This window comes from Acipenser ruthenus, chromosome 7 (assembly GCF_902713425.1).
Source record: "Acipenser ruthenus chromosome 7, fAciRut3.2 maternal haplotype, whole genome shotgun sequence".
NCBI classification, from domain to species: domain Eukaryota; kingdom Metazoa; phylum Chordata; class Actinopteri; order Acipenseriformes; family Acipenseridae; genus Acipenser; species Acipenser ruthenus.
Window position 1 is genome coordinate 59,349,867 of NC_081195.1, and position 14,015 is coordinate 59,363,881.

At 35.3% G+C, this 14,015-nt stretch overlaps 1 protein-coding gene across 13 annotated transcripts in view; it reads right to left on the reverse strand.

Moving 5' to 3' along the window:
- Positions 1-11,828: 11,828 nt before the first annotated feature.
- The window catches only part of LOC117415762 (forkhead box protein P2), a 157,295-nt gene continuing 155,108 nt past the window's right edge, over positions 11,829-14,015 (reverse strand). For all 13 annotated transcript variants that reach the window (XM_034026547.3, XM_034026549.3, XM_034026545.3 and 10 more), the window contains one exon: positions 11,829-14,015. This exon is cut by the window's right edge and continues 1,319 nt beyond it. The gene's annotated coding sequence lies outside the window, so the exon portion shown is untranslated.

A 14,015-nucleotide genomic window follows, 5' to 3' on the forward strand; every position in this document is an offset into this window, starting at 1 on the left:
TTGGACTCGCTGTTATGTCATGTAACCCGACAACAGCAGTGCCCCCACCTCTACCCTTAGACTGCCACAGCTCAGAATGCCCATGGACGTGAGGCCCTTAGACTGCCACAGCTCAGAATGCTCGTGGACGTGTGGCCCTTAGACTGCCACAGCTCAGAATGCTCGTGGACGTGTGGCCCTTAGACTGCCACAGCTCAGAATGCCCGTGTACTTGTGGCCCTCAGACTGCCACAGCTCAGAATGCCCGTGGACGTGTGGCCCTTAGACTGCCACAGCTCAGAATGCTCGTGGACGTGTGGCCCTTAGATGGCTGGTGCTTAGAACAGCTGGCGTTCTAAGACACTTTTTGCCAGCTAATACTATCTTATAGGCGTGGAGCCATATACTTAACACACGTTTCTAATCAGCCTCCCAATTCAACACAGCCCAGCACACGAAGGAAATCTAAATACAAGAGAAAGCTCATAGGGCCAGGCAGAGGCAGAAATGTAATTAAACAAATTTGAATTTGAACTGAAAACAGTAGGGGTTCCCGAGACTGCGTCATAACCATTTTGTGTGAATTATTATTGTTATTTATTTATAAAATACAAATTCTGTTATAATTGCATAATTTAAATAATGTTTTTAGATATTTATTTATTTTACAAAATGATGCTAATAAACATGCATTTGCAATTTAAAGCATACAATCAGCAGTTACAATTTACAGATTTATATAACTTAAGTAATAATGACTTCTTGCAGCATGAAAAGCATGTTTATTATTTCTTATTCATTTTGTTAAATGTGATTTAAAATAATTGGTTCAGTGTTTTTATAAGACAGGAGGCACAACACATTAGACAGCTCCACCTTTATTTTAAGGGTATAAAAAGTTGATATTACAAAACTTGAAACAAACGATTCAAAATGTTAACTCACTTTAAGTACAATTTAACTACAAAAAGCAGTGCGAGTCTTCAATTTAATAAGATTGCCAGCACTATGTTTTTTGAATATTATACCATAGCTTTCTCAATATAATACACACCTTTTAATACATTTTGGACTTTTTACACAAGCTGCACGGTATATTAGGACTATAACAAGAATATATATATAGGGGTGTTCAGTTCTCTCAGGCATGTGCCTTATACATGATGCACAGTGCAAGTTATACACAGATGAATGTTATAAATAGATGCATGTTATATTTTAAAACTGGTTATTCCTCCTGTAAACAATTAATGTGGATTTCTGCAGTCATTATAATAATTACAAACATTTAAAAGGATCAAAATACAACAAGAATACAGTTGAAAAGAAGTAATGAAGCATTTACTATTATTATATATATTTTTTCTCCAAATTCTGGTTTTAATTTAGGGTTAGTAAAATGGTTACACATGGTTTTGTATCACTTTCTTGTTGAATTTTCAGTTTTAATGTTTTGTTATTATACAACACTTTAGTAGGTGGTGTTTATCAAGGGGAATTGAGGGACGTACACTGACAACAAATGAAAACAGCAATTGTAAACTTCTTCAAATGATAAATCCTAAATGGTGATTGGTTGATTTCTCAAACTTGATTTATAATGACAATAAACCATGAAGACTTCACACTCCTCAGCTTGTGAAAAAATGTCTATTTATCTTAAATAATTTTACCATACGACACTTTCAATACTGCTTAAAGTCAGAGGGGTCATTCTCAGGTCAGATATGACACTTCCTTCAATAGAAACTACCTGACTACAGCCCAATATGATCACTTTAAATTAAATTCAGGATTTTTTTATTATTATTATTTATTTCCGATTTCCTTTTTTCAGTGGATTTACAAAGGGCATCCTTTTTTTCTTTTACTATGTTTATCGCCAGGCCCAATGAGAAACTACAGTGTCATCATCATGATTATAAGGAATAAAAAATAATAATAGTAATAAAAAAAAAGTAAACATGTCTACTGGCAATTCACTCCACTGATCTGCAAGACTCTTAGCTGACTAATTTGTACACCTGAATAATTTTCTAGGGCACCAATTTATATACAATACAATGTTTTATTGTTTTTATTATTATTATTTATTAAATAAATTAATATCTTGCAGCTGAATATTTGGTTCAGCTAAAAAGGTAGATTGGCACAAGTGTACCTGGCACTTAAGCAGCTATCTGAGGTCTTATCCCACATTTTAAATGGTGTATTAAAACAGTTGCACTGAGCTGTAAACACACATAACAACAGAAAAGGAAAACATGCAACACTGGACAGCTTTGAACACTGAAAGGGCACTTCTGTCAACTGCAAACACATTTAGAATGAATTCAAGAAGAACTTAGAGTGAATGCAGGATGAGCTCTGTGGGAGCTGCAGGCGCTCTGCTGCACCCCAAGCATACACAGTCTGTGATTCACATCTCACTTGAAGTTCAGCAGATCCACCAGCACAGAGTCTGCACACACATGATCCTGACAGTGTGAAGTGTGTCCAGGTGTTTGTCCTTAGCAAACATTCAAATCAGCACCCTTTCGACCCAGATACAAGTGTGTTCTTACCAAACCTTAAAAAAGCAGGGGAATAATTCTCTGGCTTGTCCATTAAAGACACAGAAGTAGATGTCAAATACCTCATTTAAATATAATATGTGTCAGATTGGGGCTATCCCTGAAGGGAGAAAACTCACACTGGTGTATGTTAAGAGAAGTGAGACAAACACATTTAAAAACATTGAGATACAGCTTTTAATTTATTGATTTATTTATCTATTTAAATATATTTATAGGGGATAAACCCACTGGGAATGAGTTCTATTTTCATAATGCCATGCAAATGGAAACTAATACCAAGTGTGTTATTCTGTCTGAACTTGATCTATACTGAACATCAAAAGAAACATATCACTTATATTTGAGCATCAAAAGAAATGTATCACTTATATTTGAGCATCAAAAGAAACGTATCACTTATATTTGAGCATCAAAAGAAAAGTATCTCTTATATTTGGATAAAATTCACTAGATGTGATTGAAAAATGACAAACTCTGTTTTAGAGCAGGTGCAGTGACTTTTTATTGTGCTGATTAACAATTGACATCACGAAGATGCTGCAAAATGATCTGTCGATCTTGGGCAGGTGTTGTGACTCTTGGTCTCTCAGTTTGTGGCCTGTCATTGGCAGAGTGTGTCTGGTTATACTGTCTCGCCAGGTTTGAAATTGCTGTCTGTGAGCACCCAAGACGACGAGCCACAGTACGCTGCCCTAGTCCAGCCTCCAACATGCCGATTGCACGAAGGAGCTGCTCTCTTGACAGACGTGACATATTGTTTTTTTTCTGTGATTTTCTTCATTTTATTGCTTGCAATTCAACAGCTGAAATCACTCCATATCCAGTGTCCAATCAACTGTCTCACTAATTAGGTGATTAAGTGCATATGCTTCAGTTATAGTCACTCATGCGTGTTATGGTTAAGGATGAATGATCGAGTGATTAAAAAGAAGCCAAAATATTTCACCAATGTCCATCATTTATATACCTTATTTTTTTCGAAAATAAATGTGTTATAATAGTGATAAGTTTCTTTTGATGCTTGATATACTTAATCAATTGTGTATTGGAAAGCACAGAGAGCTGGAGGCATCTGAGATTGTATCCTTAATTCACACAGCCTCAGACATTTCAAGAGATTTAGGCCTACATCAGAACAGATATATCTAGTGAGGACTCAGCTAAGAAGGAGTGAAAGCCCTTTGAATCACGCTTAGGACTCCATTGTAAATAATATAAAATATCCAGTTTTCGGAACAGAAACTTTGTTCAAAATTTGAATTTAAGCCAAGTGTTGTTAAATTCAATCTAGCAAATTAACTGGAGAATAGTCAGAAACGATTTCAATTGATAAATCTTTAATGATTTGAGGGATTTTTTTTACAAATGTGCACTTGACAGTGCTAATTTAAAGCAAATATGAAGCTTGATTAAAAATTCCCACAGCTAGGAAGATAAATGTTTGAATAATTTATCAGATTTAATTGACATGACTGCGATGTTGTAAACAGAAATGTTTTGATGTTCGTAATGCATTTTGACATCATTCATTTTTGGGAAAGATCCAAGAAAGGCTAAAACCACAAGAATGACAGGAGAAAAAAAATCCCTGGTACTGAAGCAAGCATGATCTGCTTTGACTGAACAATCAATACACTGTATTTACTTATTATTTCAAATATGTGAAAACTGGGAGAACGCCACTGGCATCTTCTAATAAGTAATAAAAGTACCACACGACATGGTAGACTAGCCAATGCTCTGTAAACAGATTCGACACGACCTGAGAGGGAGCCCAGGGCAAATGTTTCATTCCGACTCCTACAAAATTAACACTAAACAAGGATGTAAATAGAGCAGCATTTATTTGAATTCCATGCACATCTCCTGTTCATCACAATAATAAGTTAAGGCTATTAAAAACGGCTTCACTACAATGCTATGAATGTACAGCCCTACCAATATAACATATACTGCAACTGTTTCCTTCAAACTACATATGTCATCCTCTGTAGCATAATCACCGACAAGGACCTGATAATGAGATGTACAACACCTTGCAGTGATGTTAATGGGGGGGGGGGGTTTGTAGAGGTTTTCTTGGGTCGACCCTCATCTGTCAATCTAGGTCCAATAACCGTCACACACAAAGTGCGTTCTCAAAATGAATTGGTTTATTTGCAAGAGGCGAAAGTGCAAATGCTTCAGTCAGGTCTGATATGAGTGGCGCATCCCTGCCCATTGACAACGACCTAGAGCTCCCACAAACCTTTAGTTCCACAGACAACAGTAAATTACAATTGGCATACAGTTAGTTCAGCATAACAGCAATATACAACCAGAATTTCCAACTTTTGAACCAGCATGTCCAGTTGAAAACTGGAAAACGCTAGCAGCTCTGACCATTTGGCAATGCCATATGATAACATATTGTCAATATGAAAAAGCCGATCATGAAATAACATGCACTACATTATTAATATTCCCCCTACAGCTATGTCTTTATTTCTTATAAAATAGAACTTTCATTGTAATTTTCTCCACCTCTGTTAATTAACTCTACATACATTAACAGATTCTAGCTTTGGCTTGCAAACTATCAGTTTTGTTTGCTTTTTTAAGAATGTTTACAGAGAATTAATCCACAGAACATATATTCTGTAAACTAATAGGGCCGCTTTCCTAGTCCAAGCTCCGTGTACAGTTTGGGCAAATGTATTACCTCTACTAAAAGGTTATAATCTGCAGCTGTTTCTATATTTGAGTGAAGGATAACAAAAAAAAATACCCTCATTAAATGTTACCATTCGAATCTGTACATCTAGGTAAAATGAACAACTTAAAACAAATCAAAGCTTGGAATGCTTGAGGTATGTCAGGTAATCCTATTGTAATCTTTCTAAAACTTAAATCTATCTGTGTTTTCATATAATTCTATCAATTCCAACAAATTCTCTTCATGTAACAAATTAATTGAAATGTATACAGATCATCATGTATCTTTAAGTTTGTAATAACTACTGCTGTAAAATCAGTGGAATGTCATGGTAAGAGAATGTACCTGCTTGAGACCACAATGCAAGCACACCTGTTTGCTCTGGTATTAGTGGATACTGTAGTTTTAAGTGCTTAAAAGAGTTAGTAGCAGGGTTCCAAAAAATATAGCATTGCACGTCCCCACATGTTGCTACAACTGTTTAAATAATGTACCTGTAATTTCTCTTTTCATTGATAACACTTATAACTTTAAAGTCTGTTTTAAAGCTCTTTTCAAAATGGCCGCTCTAGTGCACCGATAGTGTGAGGATTGCCCACATTGTCAACCAGGTAACACAGCAATAACAATCCATGATGTTGTACAGAACAGAAACCCAGAGTACTTATTGTTATGTTTTTTTAGTTTTTTTGTTCATTTAGAGGACAGATCTCAAACCCCAGTGCACTCGAGCAGCCATTTTGAAAAGAGCTTTGAAACTGAATTGAAAGTTATGTGTAAAAGTTGTCAGGATGTTAACAATGAAAAGAAAAATGGAAGGTACATTATTTAAACAGCTGCAGCAACACGTGGAGACATGTAACTATATTTTCCGGAACCCTTTCTCTGTGTGTTTTATCTACAGGAATGAAGTACCACTACTATACTTATATTGTTCTGCGTTTACTGCAATGTATCACTTTCACATCAAAGACAACTGTTTGTTTAAATGAAGCTGTGAAGTTGTCTTGTGCTTTATTAACTTGCAATCAATAAACATGCAGTTTGGCAAAGTAATCAGGAAATGCCTCCAATTGGCTGACAATGTATCAAAGCCAGTGCTTCAAGGCAACAGCAAGCTCTAACAAGCAGTTTATTACCGTTAGCTGTTACTGACATTAGTCAAAACCAAGAAAGATAAAATAGAATAAGAAATGCAATGCTGGAAGAGCCTTCGGCACCGTGTTCGCCTTTCCCTTTTGAAAAACCACACGCCTTCCTTTGATATGATAACAAATATAAATTGTTTAAAAACATCAAATGCAAGAAAATCTGAACCCAGACTGTCATGGAGCTAATCAATCCAGGAGTGGCATACTCATAGAATGAGATTCGTTTGAGTTGAGCAAATCAGACTTCTGATTCGACACACCTTTTTGCTAGTTGTTTCCTTGTTTTATTTCTGTAGTTTGCTGGGGTGGGGGGTATCTATGTATCTATGTGTGTGTAACAGATTAAATATCTTGCAACAGTGCTGGGTTCTGTTGTGTACTATTTGCTAAATTGTATCATGTTGCTACTTAGTCTTTTACAGTTCTGTGAATTTACTGGTGCACTCATGCTTTGTAAATAATTTAAATAGCAGAGACCATTTAGGGGGACACCTTGAGGGACATCATTATAATACCAGGGTTTTACCCTTAAGAAAACCTAGCAGAACCATCGACCACAGCATTACCAGCAATGGCAACACAATGGATCCCGATACAGTGGTTGGTACAGTTCATACCATTTTGTTGGTTGTTACCATTGCTCCATAGTACAGAACCATTGCCTTGCCATTGAAGTGCCTCTGGATTGCCATTTAAGATCATTTGGTAAGGTTTCCTGAACTTTCTGAAGGTTGCATGACGTGGTATGAGGAATAATACATTTGAAAAAGGACTGGATTAGCATCAATACTATAATATCTATATCTCTTACCAGATTTGGGGAATGGTCTATACTGGCACAGCAATATAAATAACAGTCTTTGGTGAACTAAAACCTTATCGATAGGATACAGTTTTGTGTAGATACCGAACATAAAAGCTAATGGTGTTTTTCTAATATAAAGCCATAATCCCTTCTTTCTTTCTTTCTTTCTTTCTTTGTCTGCCCATGTGCACACCTTTTCCGGTTCATTACAGCGAATCCTTTGAATTCCAGTGTACAATGTCACCTGCTTGGTAATCTGATTACTTTATGGAGGAATTAGTATGTATATTTAATGTAGAAGGGTTTTAATCTTGATGAAAATAACAGTGATAGGGCTGTGTCTGGCAGATATGCCAGTAACATACTAATAAATGACAGCTGATGTATGTATCTGGATTCTTTTATTTATAAAAATAGCAAGCAGACTGATTTTTGATATTAATAATATAAGTGAATCCACTTTGATTAGACTTCTGTGGAGAGCTGTGCATATTCAGCATTACAATTAAATCTTATGATGTGAAATGGGAATGACATGCTAATGAAGCAAGCCAGTGAGCCTGAACCAAGAATGTCCAACATCATTACGGGATATCTTAGATGAAGAGTAATTATATGAGAAACACTGAAATGTCATTAAAAATCGCCAGTAAGTGATTTAACCTACTATTTCTCACTAATGTTGAATTTTTAGAAGTTTACCGAACAGAAAGTTCCTCTTCAGAAGTTACAAAAAAGCCTTTTAAATATGCCTGGATTTAAGGCAGAGATGCAATCGAGTGTCCTAATTTAATTTGATGCATCAAAATTCAATGGCGGTATGTAATTGAAATCTCTTTTTAATAAATTCAGATGAATTGGCAATTAGGCCTTGATCTGATTTCCATGAAATGTATTGAAATTGATAGTGGAGGCCCTTGAAATATTTCATTCCTGCCACTTAAATTACTGAGCTGTATTCAGGCACAGAGAGCCTCTGTAATTTCAATACTGTACTGTGTTCATTTATGAAAAGTTTTATTTGTATTCTTTATTTTTTGTTTTATTTATATATAGTGGGGGGGGGGGGGGCTATAGAGGTTATTGTCTTACTGCAAGTTCAAGTTAAGATAGCTACAGTATTGGAGTAACAGACTCTGCCTTTATTATTATTAACTTGAACTAGGTGTGAAAAATGAAAGTCCCGCCACAGGCACAGATTCAGCAATATCAGCATTTCTAAACTTCTTTGTATTTTCACACTATTTTTTTTTATTTTTTATTTTTTTTAACAAAAATATATTTAAGGAGAACAGGGTATGTTCCATTCTTTATATAAAAGTACAACACGTAATTAATCTAAAATTAAAATACTGTACTAAATGAATTATGTAGAAATGACCTTGAACGCAGCATTCTCTTTAGCTATATATCGGTGGTACAAGAAACCCACTTCATTAAAGTAGTAGTTTATAATTATAGTTTTCAAAATCAATAGATTCATATGGGGAACTCTTTTCAGCTTGCCCCATGCTTGGGCTGCATGGTTATCTGGTACAATAAAATAATCACATGGCTCAAAGGAGACGAGACATTTTCCATTTTCCAAAAGGAGTTCTTGGGAAATCTAACTCCGAGAAACAGTTGCAAGCAAAACAAGACACCACAGTGAGTCCTATGGGTCACATGATTACATGAAGTTTAGTTCTGCAGAACTACAACACAGTTAGAATGACCAAATGGAGGAATGAAACAAAGAAAGGTTTACATTTTCAAATTGTCTTGTTTGGAGTCCAGAAACAGAATGTTTTATTGAAATATGAAAGCAGGGATCATACATTATTGTTTTTTTGTTATTGTGGCAACAATTTGTGCCAAACCAAAAGAAATGTAAAAGGCCTTGATGCAGATTGTAGTGCTGTGTCTAAAGACCACATTAAAGCGTCTTATATAGCAGTCTCCTTTGTCGTGTCTATCGAGAGTTTGAGTGATCTGAAGCACTGGTATTAAAGTGCAATATGGTATTAGGCCATGAATAATGCTCAGCTTTTTCCACAGTGTTATAAGAGAGACTAGAAAAAAAAGGAAGAACATTTTGGAATTGAGCGGTTAGCCTTATCTAACCCCATTCAACCATTTACCTGCTAATGTGTTCCTTTCTCTTTATTTCTTCCTGCAGTTGTTTTTTTGTACCATTAAGGGAAAAAAGATATAGTAATTGCAAATAATTTCCTCCTCACTGCACTGTATATAACATTGCATTTTGTAAGCAATCAAGCCAACAGGATATAAAAGAACAGCTGCAACCACAACACATTCATGTTGTATTCTCACTCACTTTATTTGGTGTTTGTGAGCAGCACACTAGTCTCTGATGTTATGTGTTACACTGTAGGATTCTTTGCTTGACATGCATGCTCCTACAGTTACAGGGTTGAACACAGGTGTAATGATAGCGAAGTGGCAAAAAAATTATAGTTTAGAAACTTTTCAGGTTTAGGATTTACTGTAAGAAACAGTACCTCAGATGTTCTGGGATGAGGTATTCTCTAAACAGATGCCACAAAGCTCTATTTAAACTAAACAGAAATCTAGAAAGGCTTTAGTTTAACATAATGATGATTATCTTTTTACCATTAAACTACAGCTACACTACTACCATAAAACAAACAATTTTTTTGAGAGTTAAGATCTGAACCAAATGTACAACCTTGCATTTAGACTTAAATGAGTTATTTACAAGGAACTACAACGGCCCTAATGGTAGGAGACCTTCGTAACAGGAGACCTAGACACAACATATCAGAACTGAGCTTCAGCATGTCCCATATGTTGTATACTGTATTATCATGCATGACCCCTATGAAGAAATAATACTATTTTAGTAGTAAAATACTGGCATGAAACAACTAGCATGAAGCAGGAGCAGACCATGTATTGTTCCGAGTGGTTTTCTGGTAGTTTTATACAAATTATTTTATCCCTCTCTGAAATGTTTCCTTTGCATATTCCTGTGTTTTTTAACTGTTAAAACCTGTAGCGAAAGGTTACGTCAACAAAAGTAACTATATTACATTTACCACATAATTTCTGTGTGACCTAGAACAGATACTCATACTGTACATGCTGTTAATTAGAATACAATCTACAGTAATGTCAGGTTGTGCTGAATTGAGTCAATGGATGTGTTGCAGAACTCCAAAGTGTCATTGCACCTCTTCCCATTTAAGTGATGTTGTCACTTCATTATCTTGAAGTCTGCACTATGAGGGTAGTTCTTTTTCAGTACTCAATATACCCATAGCCACAACACAGAGCCTAGGCTTATATATACCTTTACAGTTGTGTTGTTTAATAAACAACTGTAAAAAAAAAAAAAAAAAAAAGTATGAGTTTTGCCACATATGCTCAGGGATTAGAACAATTAAGCATAGACTGGCATTTGGATATAGAAGCATTCATGCAGATGAATCGATAATAAAAAGTGGTGGAAAAGTTGAGGGACACTCCTCCAGTTTGGATAATGTTACTGTTCCACAGAATCAGTGTAAAGCACTGGCTGAAGCTTGCTGTATAATTTTACTTTATCTATAAATATATTCAACATTACCTAAATAATGACATGTACAGAGACGATCTGGCAACCAAGACCAGCCATCAATACATCTAATGGTCGAAATGTCCTGGTATCGATGTTTATTGTGATGATGGATGTGCATGAAGCAAATGATGAGTTAATGCACTCATATAACATAGTACCGTGATATCCCCCGCCCCAGTGGCTCAAATACAATTGGACCTGTATTTTTTTGAAACTGAGAATACATTTACTTTAAAATGAAAGGAAAAGTAACAGTATTTTTTATTCTGTACCTGGCTTATGGATTTTAGCACCACATACATCTTTTTGGCTTATATGCTCCATTTGTTTTAACAACAAATGAAATTACCCTTTTTTCTGTTCAATGTACAAAAAAACAGCCTGAGAGGTCCTAGAAGCAGTTAGGTTACATGAATGTCCAATTTGTACATTAGCCGGTCCCTGGTGATAGGTCACACAATCCGCACTTCACTTTGGTCGAGGAAGTTGCAGTTTTGAAGACGATGTGATCTGACAACATCCTGCTCTTTATGCTTGGATAGTTAAGTCTAATTTCCACTGCACAAACGCTACATGCTACCATTGGACATGCACTAAGTAAGCATGCCATTTAACGTCACATAACTAAAACCTTTTCAGTTCACGGATAATGTAGCAATTTTAGAGGTTTTTTTTTGTTTAACCAAGGGCACTCGTTATTAATGCAAGATAACTTTTTATGTAACCTATTCTTGGCTGAATTGCTCTTGATCAAAGAGCTGTGTACACATATGAACTTAACCAGTTGCAGGCCCACTGGGCTGGCGATAGTTCCCCCTAGTCCCAGTAATGGAAAGAAAACTCAAGGTAGTGGTAGTTTGAACAAAGGCTTGTAACATAACCATGAAATTTTAATTGCTTTTCAAACAGTTCAGCTCTGCTATGAATTCCTCTACATTGCATAAAAGTCTTATGCCCAGTAGGTTTTCATGGTTGTGTCTTTGTAGACAAAATCTATGTACAAAAAATGTACAACTCCCTGATGTTGGAGGTAGACAGTTGCTTTTCAAACCCTAGTTTTGGTCCTTTATTTTATTCAGCAGTGAAAAGCCATGAATACAGAACAAATAACAGCTGTTACAATTCTCAACCATGACTTCTAATGTCACAGAATTTAATGTATGAATACAGTACACAGTAATGAAAAGTATCAAAAATTAGTTTACCTCAAAAAAGATAAATAAAACAAAAAGGTATCCACCAATACATTAACAGATGTTTTGTGCTACAGTTAAAATTGACTGTACACATAGGAGATCATATTCCCAGTCATGAGCGTATGATATGAGAAAGTATACATGACTCAATTGCCAGACATAATGCTTCATAAGGTATGCACAGAAGTTCAAGCAATAAATACATATATTAGTTTAAAGCCTTACAACAGCTACGCAAAGCAGATGCAGTTTGCTATTCCTAGCAAGCGATGATATAAGAGTAAAAATTCATGAAATGCATTAAAGCAACATTATTTTTTTTTCTTAGAAAAAAGTCTGGTAATTTATGGGTCCACCAACATTTTTACATAATATGCACAATTATCAAAATACAGACAAAGCAACTCAGAAAACCCCAAAAAACCTAAAATCTAGTGTAGAAGCAAATTGCAGTTTTGGAGGTTCTTCTGGTATTATGTGCAAGCAGCTATTTTAAACAGTATTTATACAAAACCCATGCAAAATCTACAGGTTATATGCATTCTGTGGCTGACATTTTTTTCCCAAAAGTAGTATAGCTGAGGTATGCATACTTTAGCATTGTACACTTAGGCCACCTTCCTGATGGTAAAGTTATTACATGTTTTTATTTCCAGTCCACCAAAGTATTTTAGACATGCACTTGAAAACACAATATTCCCTTGCAAGTAATCTTCATATTATCATTCTACAAATGTTTGAAGACAACCTATTACAATGCAAATCTTCCGTTTCTGACATTGGGAATGTAAACCTTCTGTTGACCATGTCCTAAAGACAAGCATATTAAAATGTAACCGCTATTGTGGCATTCTCACGACTCGTGCAATCTGTCATAATTGTTCTGATTTTTTTCGTCCAGAGGTAGAACCTTTTAGAAAGCCTTTTGGGTGAGTGGGAGAACCCTTTTGAAAGACATTGTGTCCTTATATTTGGCGTGATAGATGATTCTGCATGTCTTTAAGCCTATTTGCTGACTCCAGCAAAGAATAAATCATGAGCTTAGTTGCAGAAACCAGCTCCTTCACACAGAACTGGTGTGTGCGTGTGTGTGTGTGTGTGTGTGTTAAGCTCTAGCAGCCACCTTCTGTCAAAAACTGTTTGTAAAGCAATAACCATATCAAGTTATGAGGTCCCTTGGTTTGGGGAAAAAAGTAAAGGATTACAAAGACTTGGCACAGCACTTGCAAACGTAACATATATACATAGCATGTTTTTTTACGCACAAAGTAGACATACATCTGTATTTTAAATACAATGCATTATTACAAATTATTAGAAAATTATTTTATGCATTGGTAGTTTTAGCAAAACAAGGATCAAGAAAGCCAGCATACCAACCATTTGGACTGTGTGCAAGTCTTTAACAGGGAGTGTATTGTTAGCTTTATTATCCCATATAAGAAGAGGCAGAATTTTGTGTAACTTTGGTTTGACTGAAAACAGAAATGACCATTAAAGCAACCACATCCTCTTTTCTAGATAACATTGGCTAAAGTTCTCTAAAATGTAGAAAAAATTGAAAATCAGTCAAATTATATTTCAGAATTCTAAAATGTAATTTCAAATGTCTGACTAAGCATACATTATAGTTATACATCTTAGTATAGTTTTAATTTAAAACTAAATCAAATTGAAAGCTGACCCAGTTAAAAACTAATTATATATATATAATATATTAGATATACTTTCCGCAAACATCAGCTAGAAAAGGCAACAGTCACCTTAAACATCATAGACTACAATGGCTATAATATTTGCTTTCACTTTAAGCAACCAAGCCAGATCATTTCATATCAACTTGAAATTCTTTTTTTGTTTTTGGCTTCACTAGATCTTTAAATGTTTGGTTACTACTATGTTTTCAGTTTCATTTAAGACGGCTCTGAACAAATTGTACAAAAAAGTAAAAGACAAAACATACAAGACAGTCCCACTAACATCACATATTCACTAGAAAACATGACTGGTTGTATAATTACAGTTTGGCATAA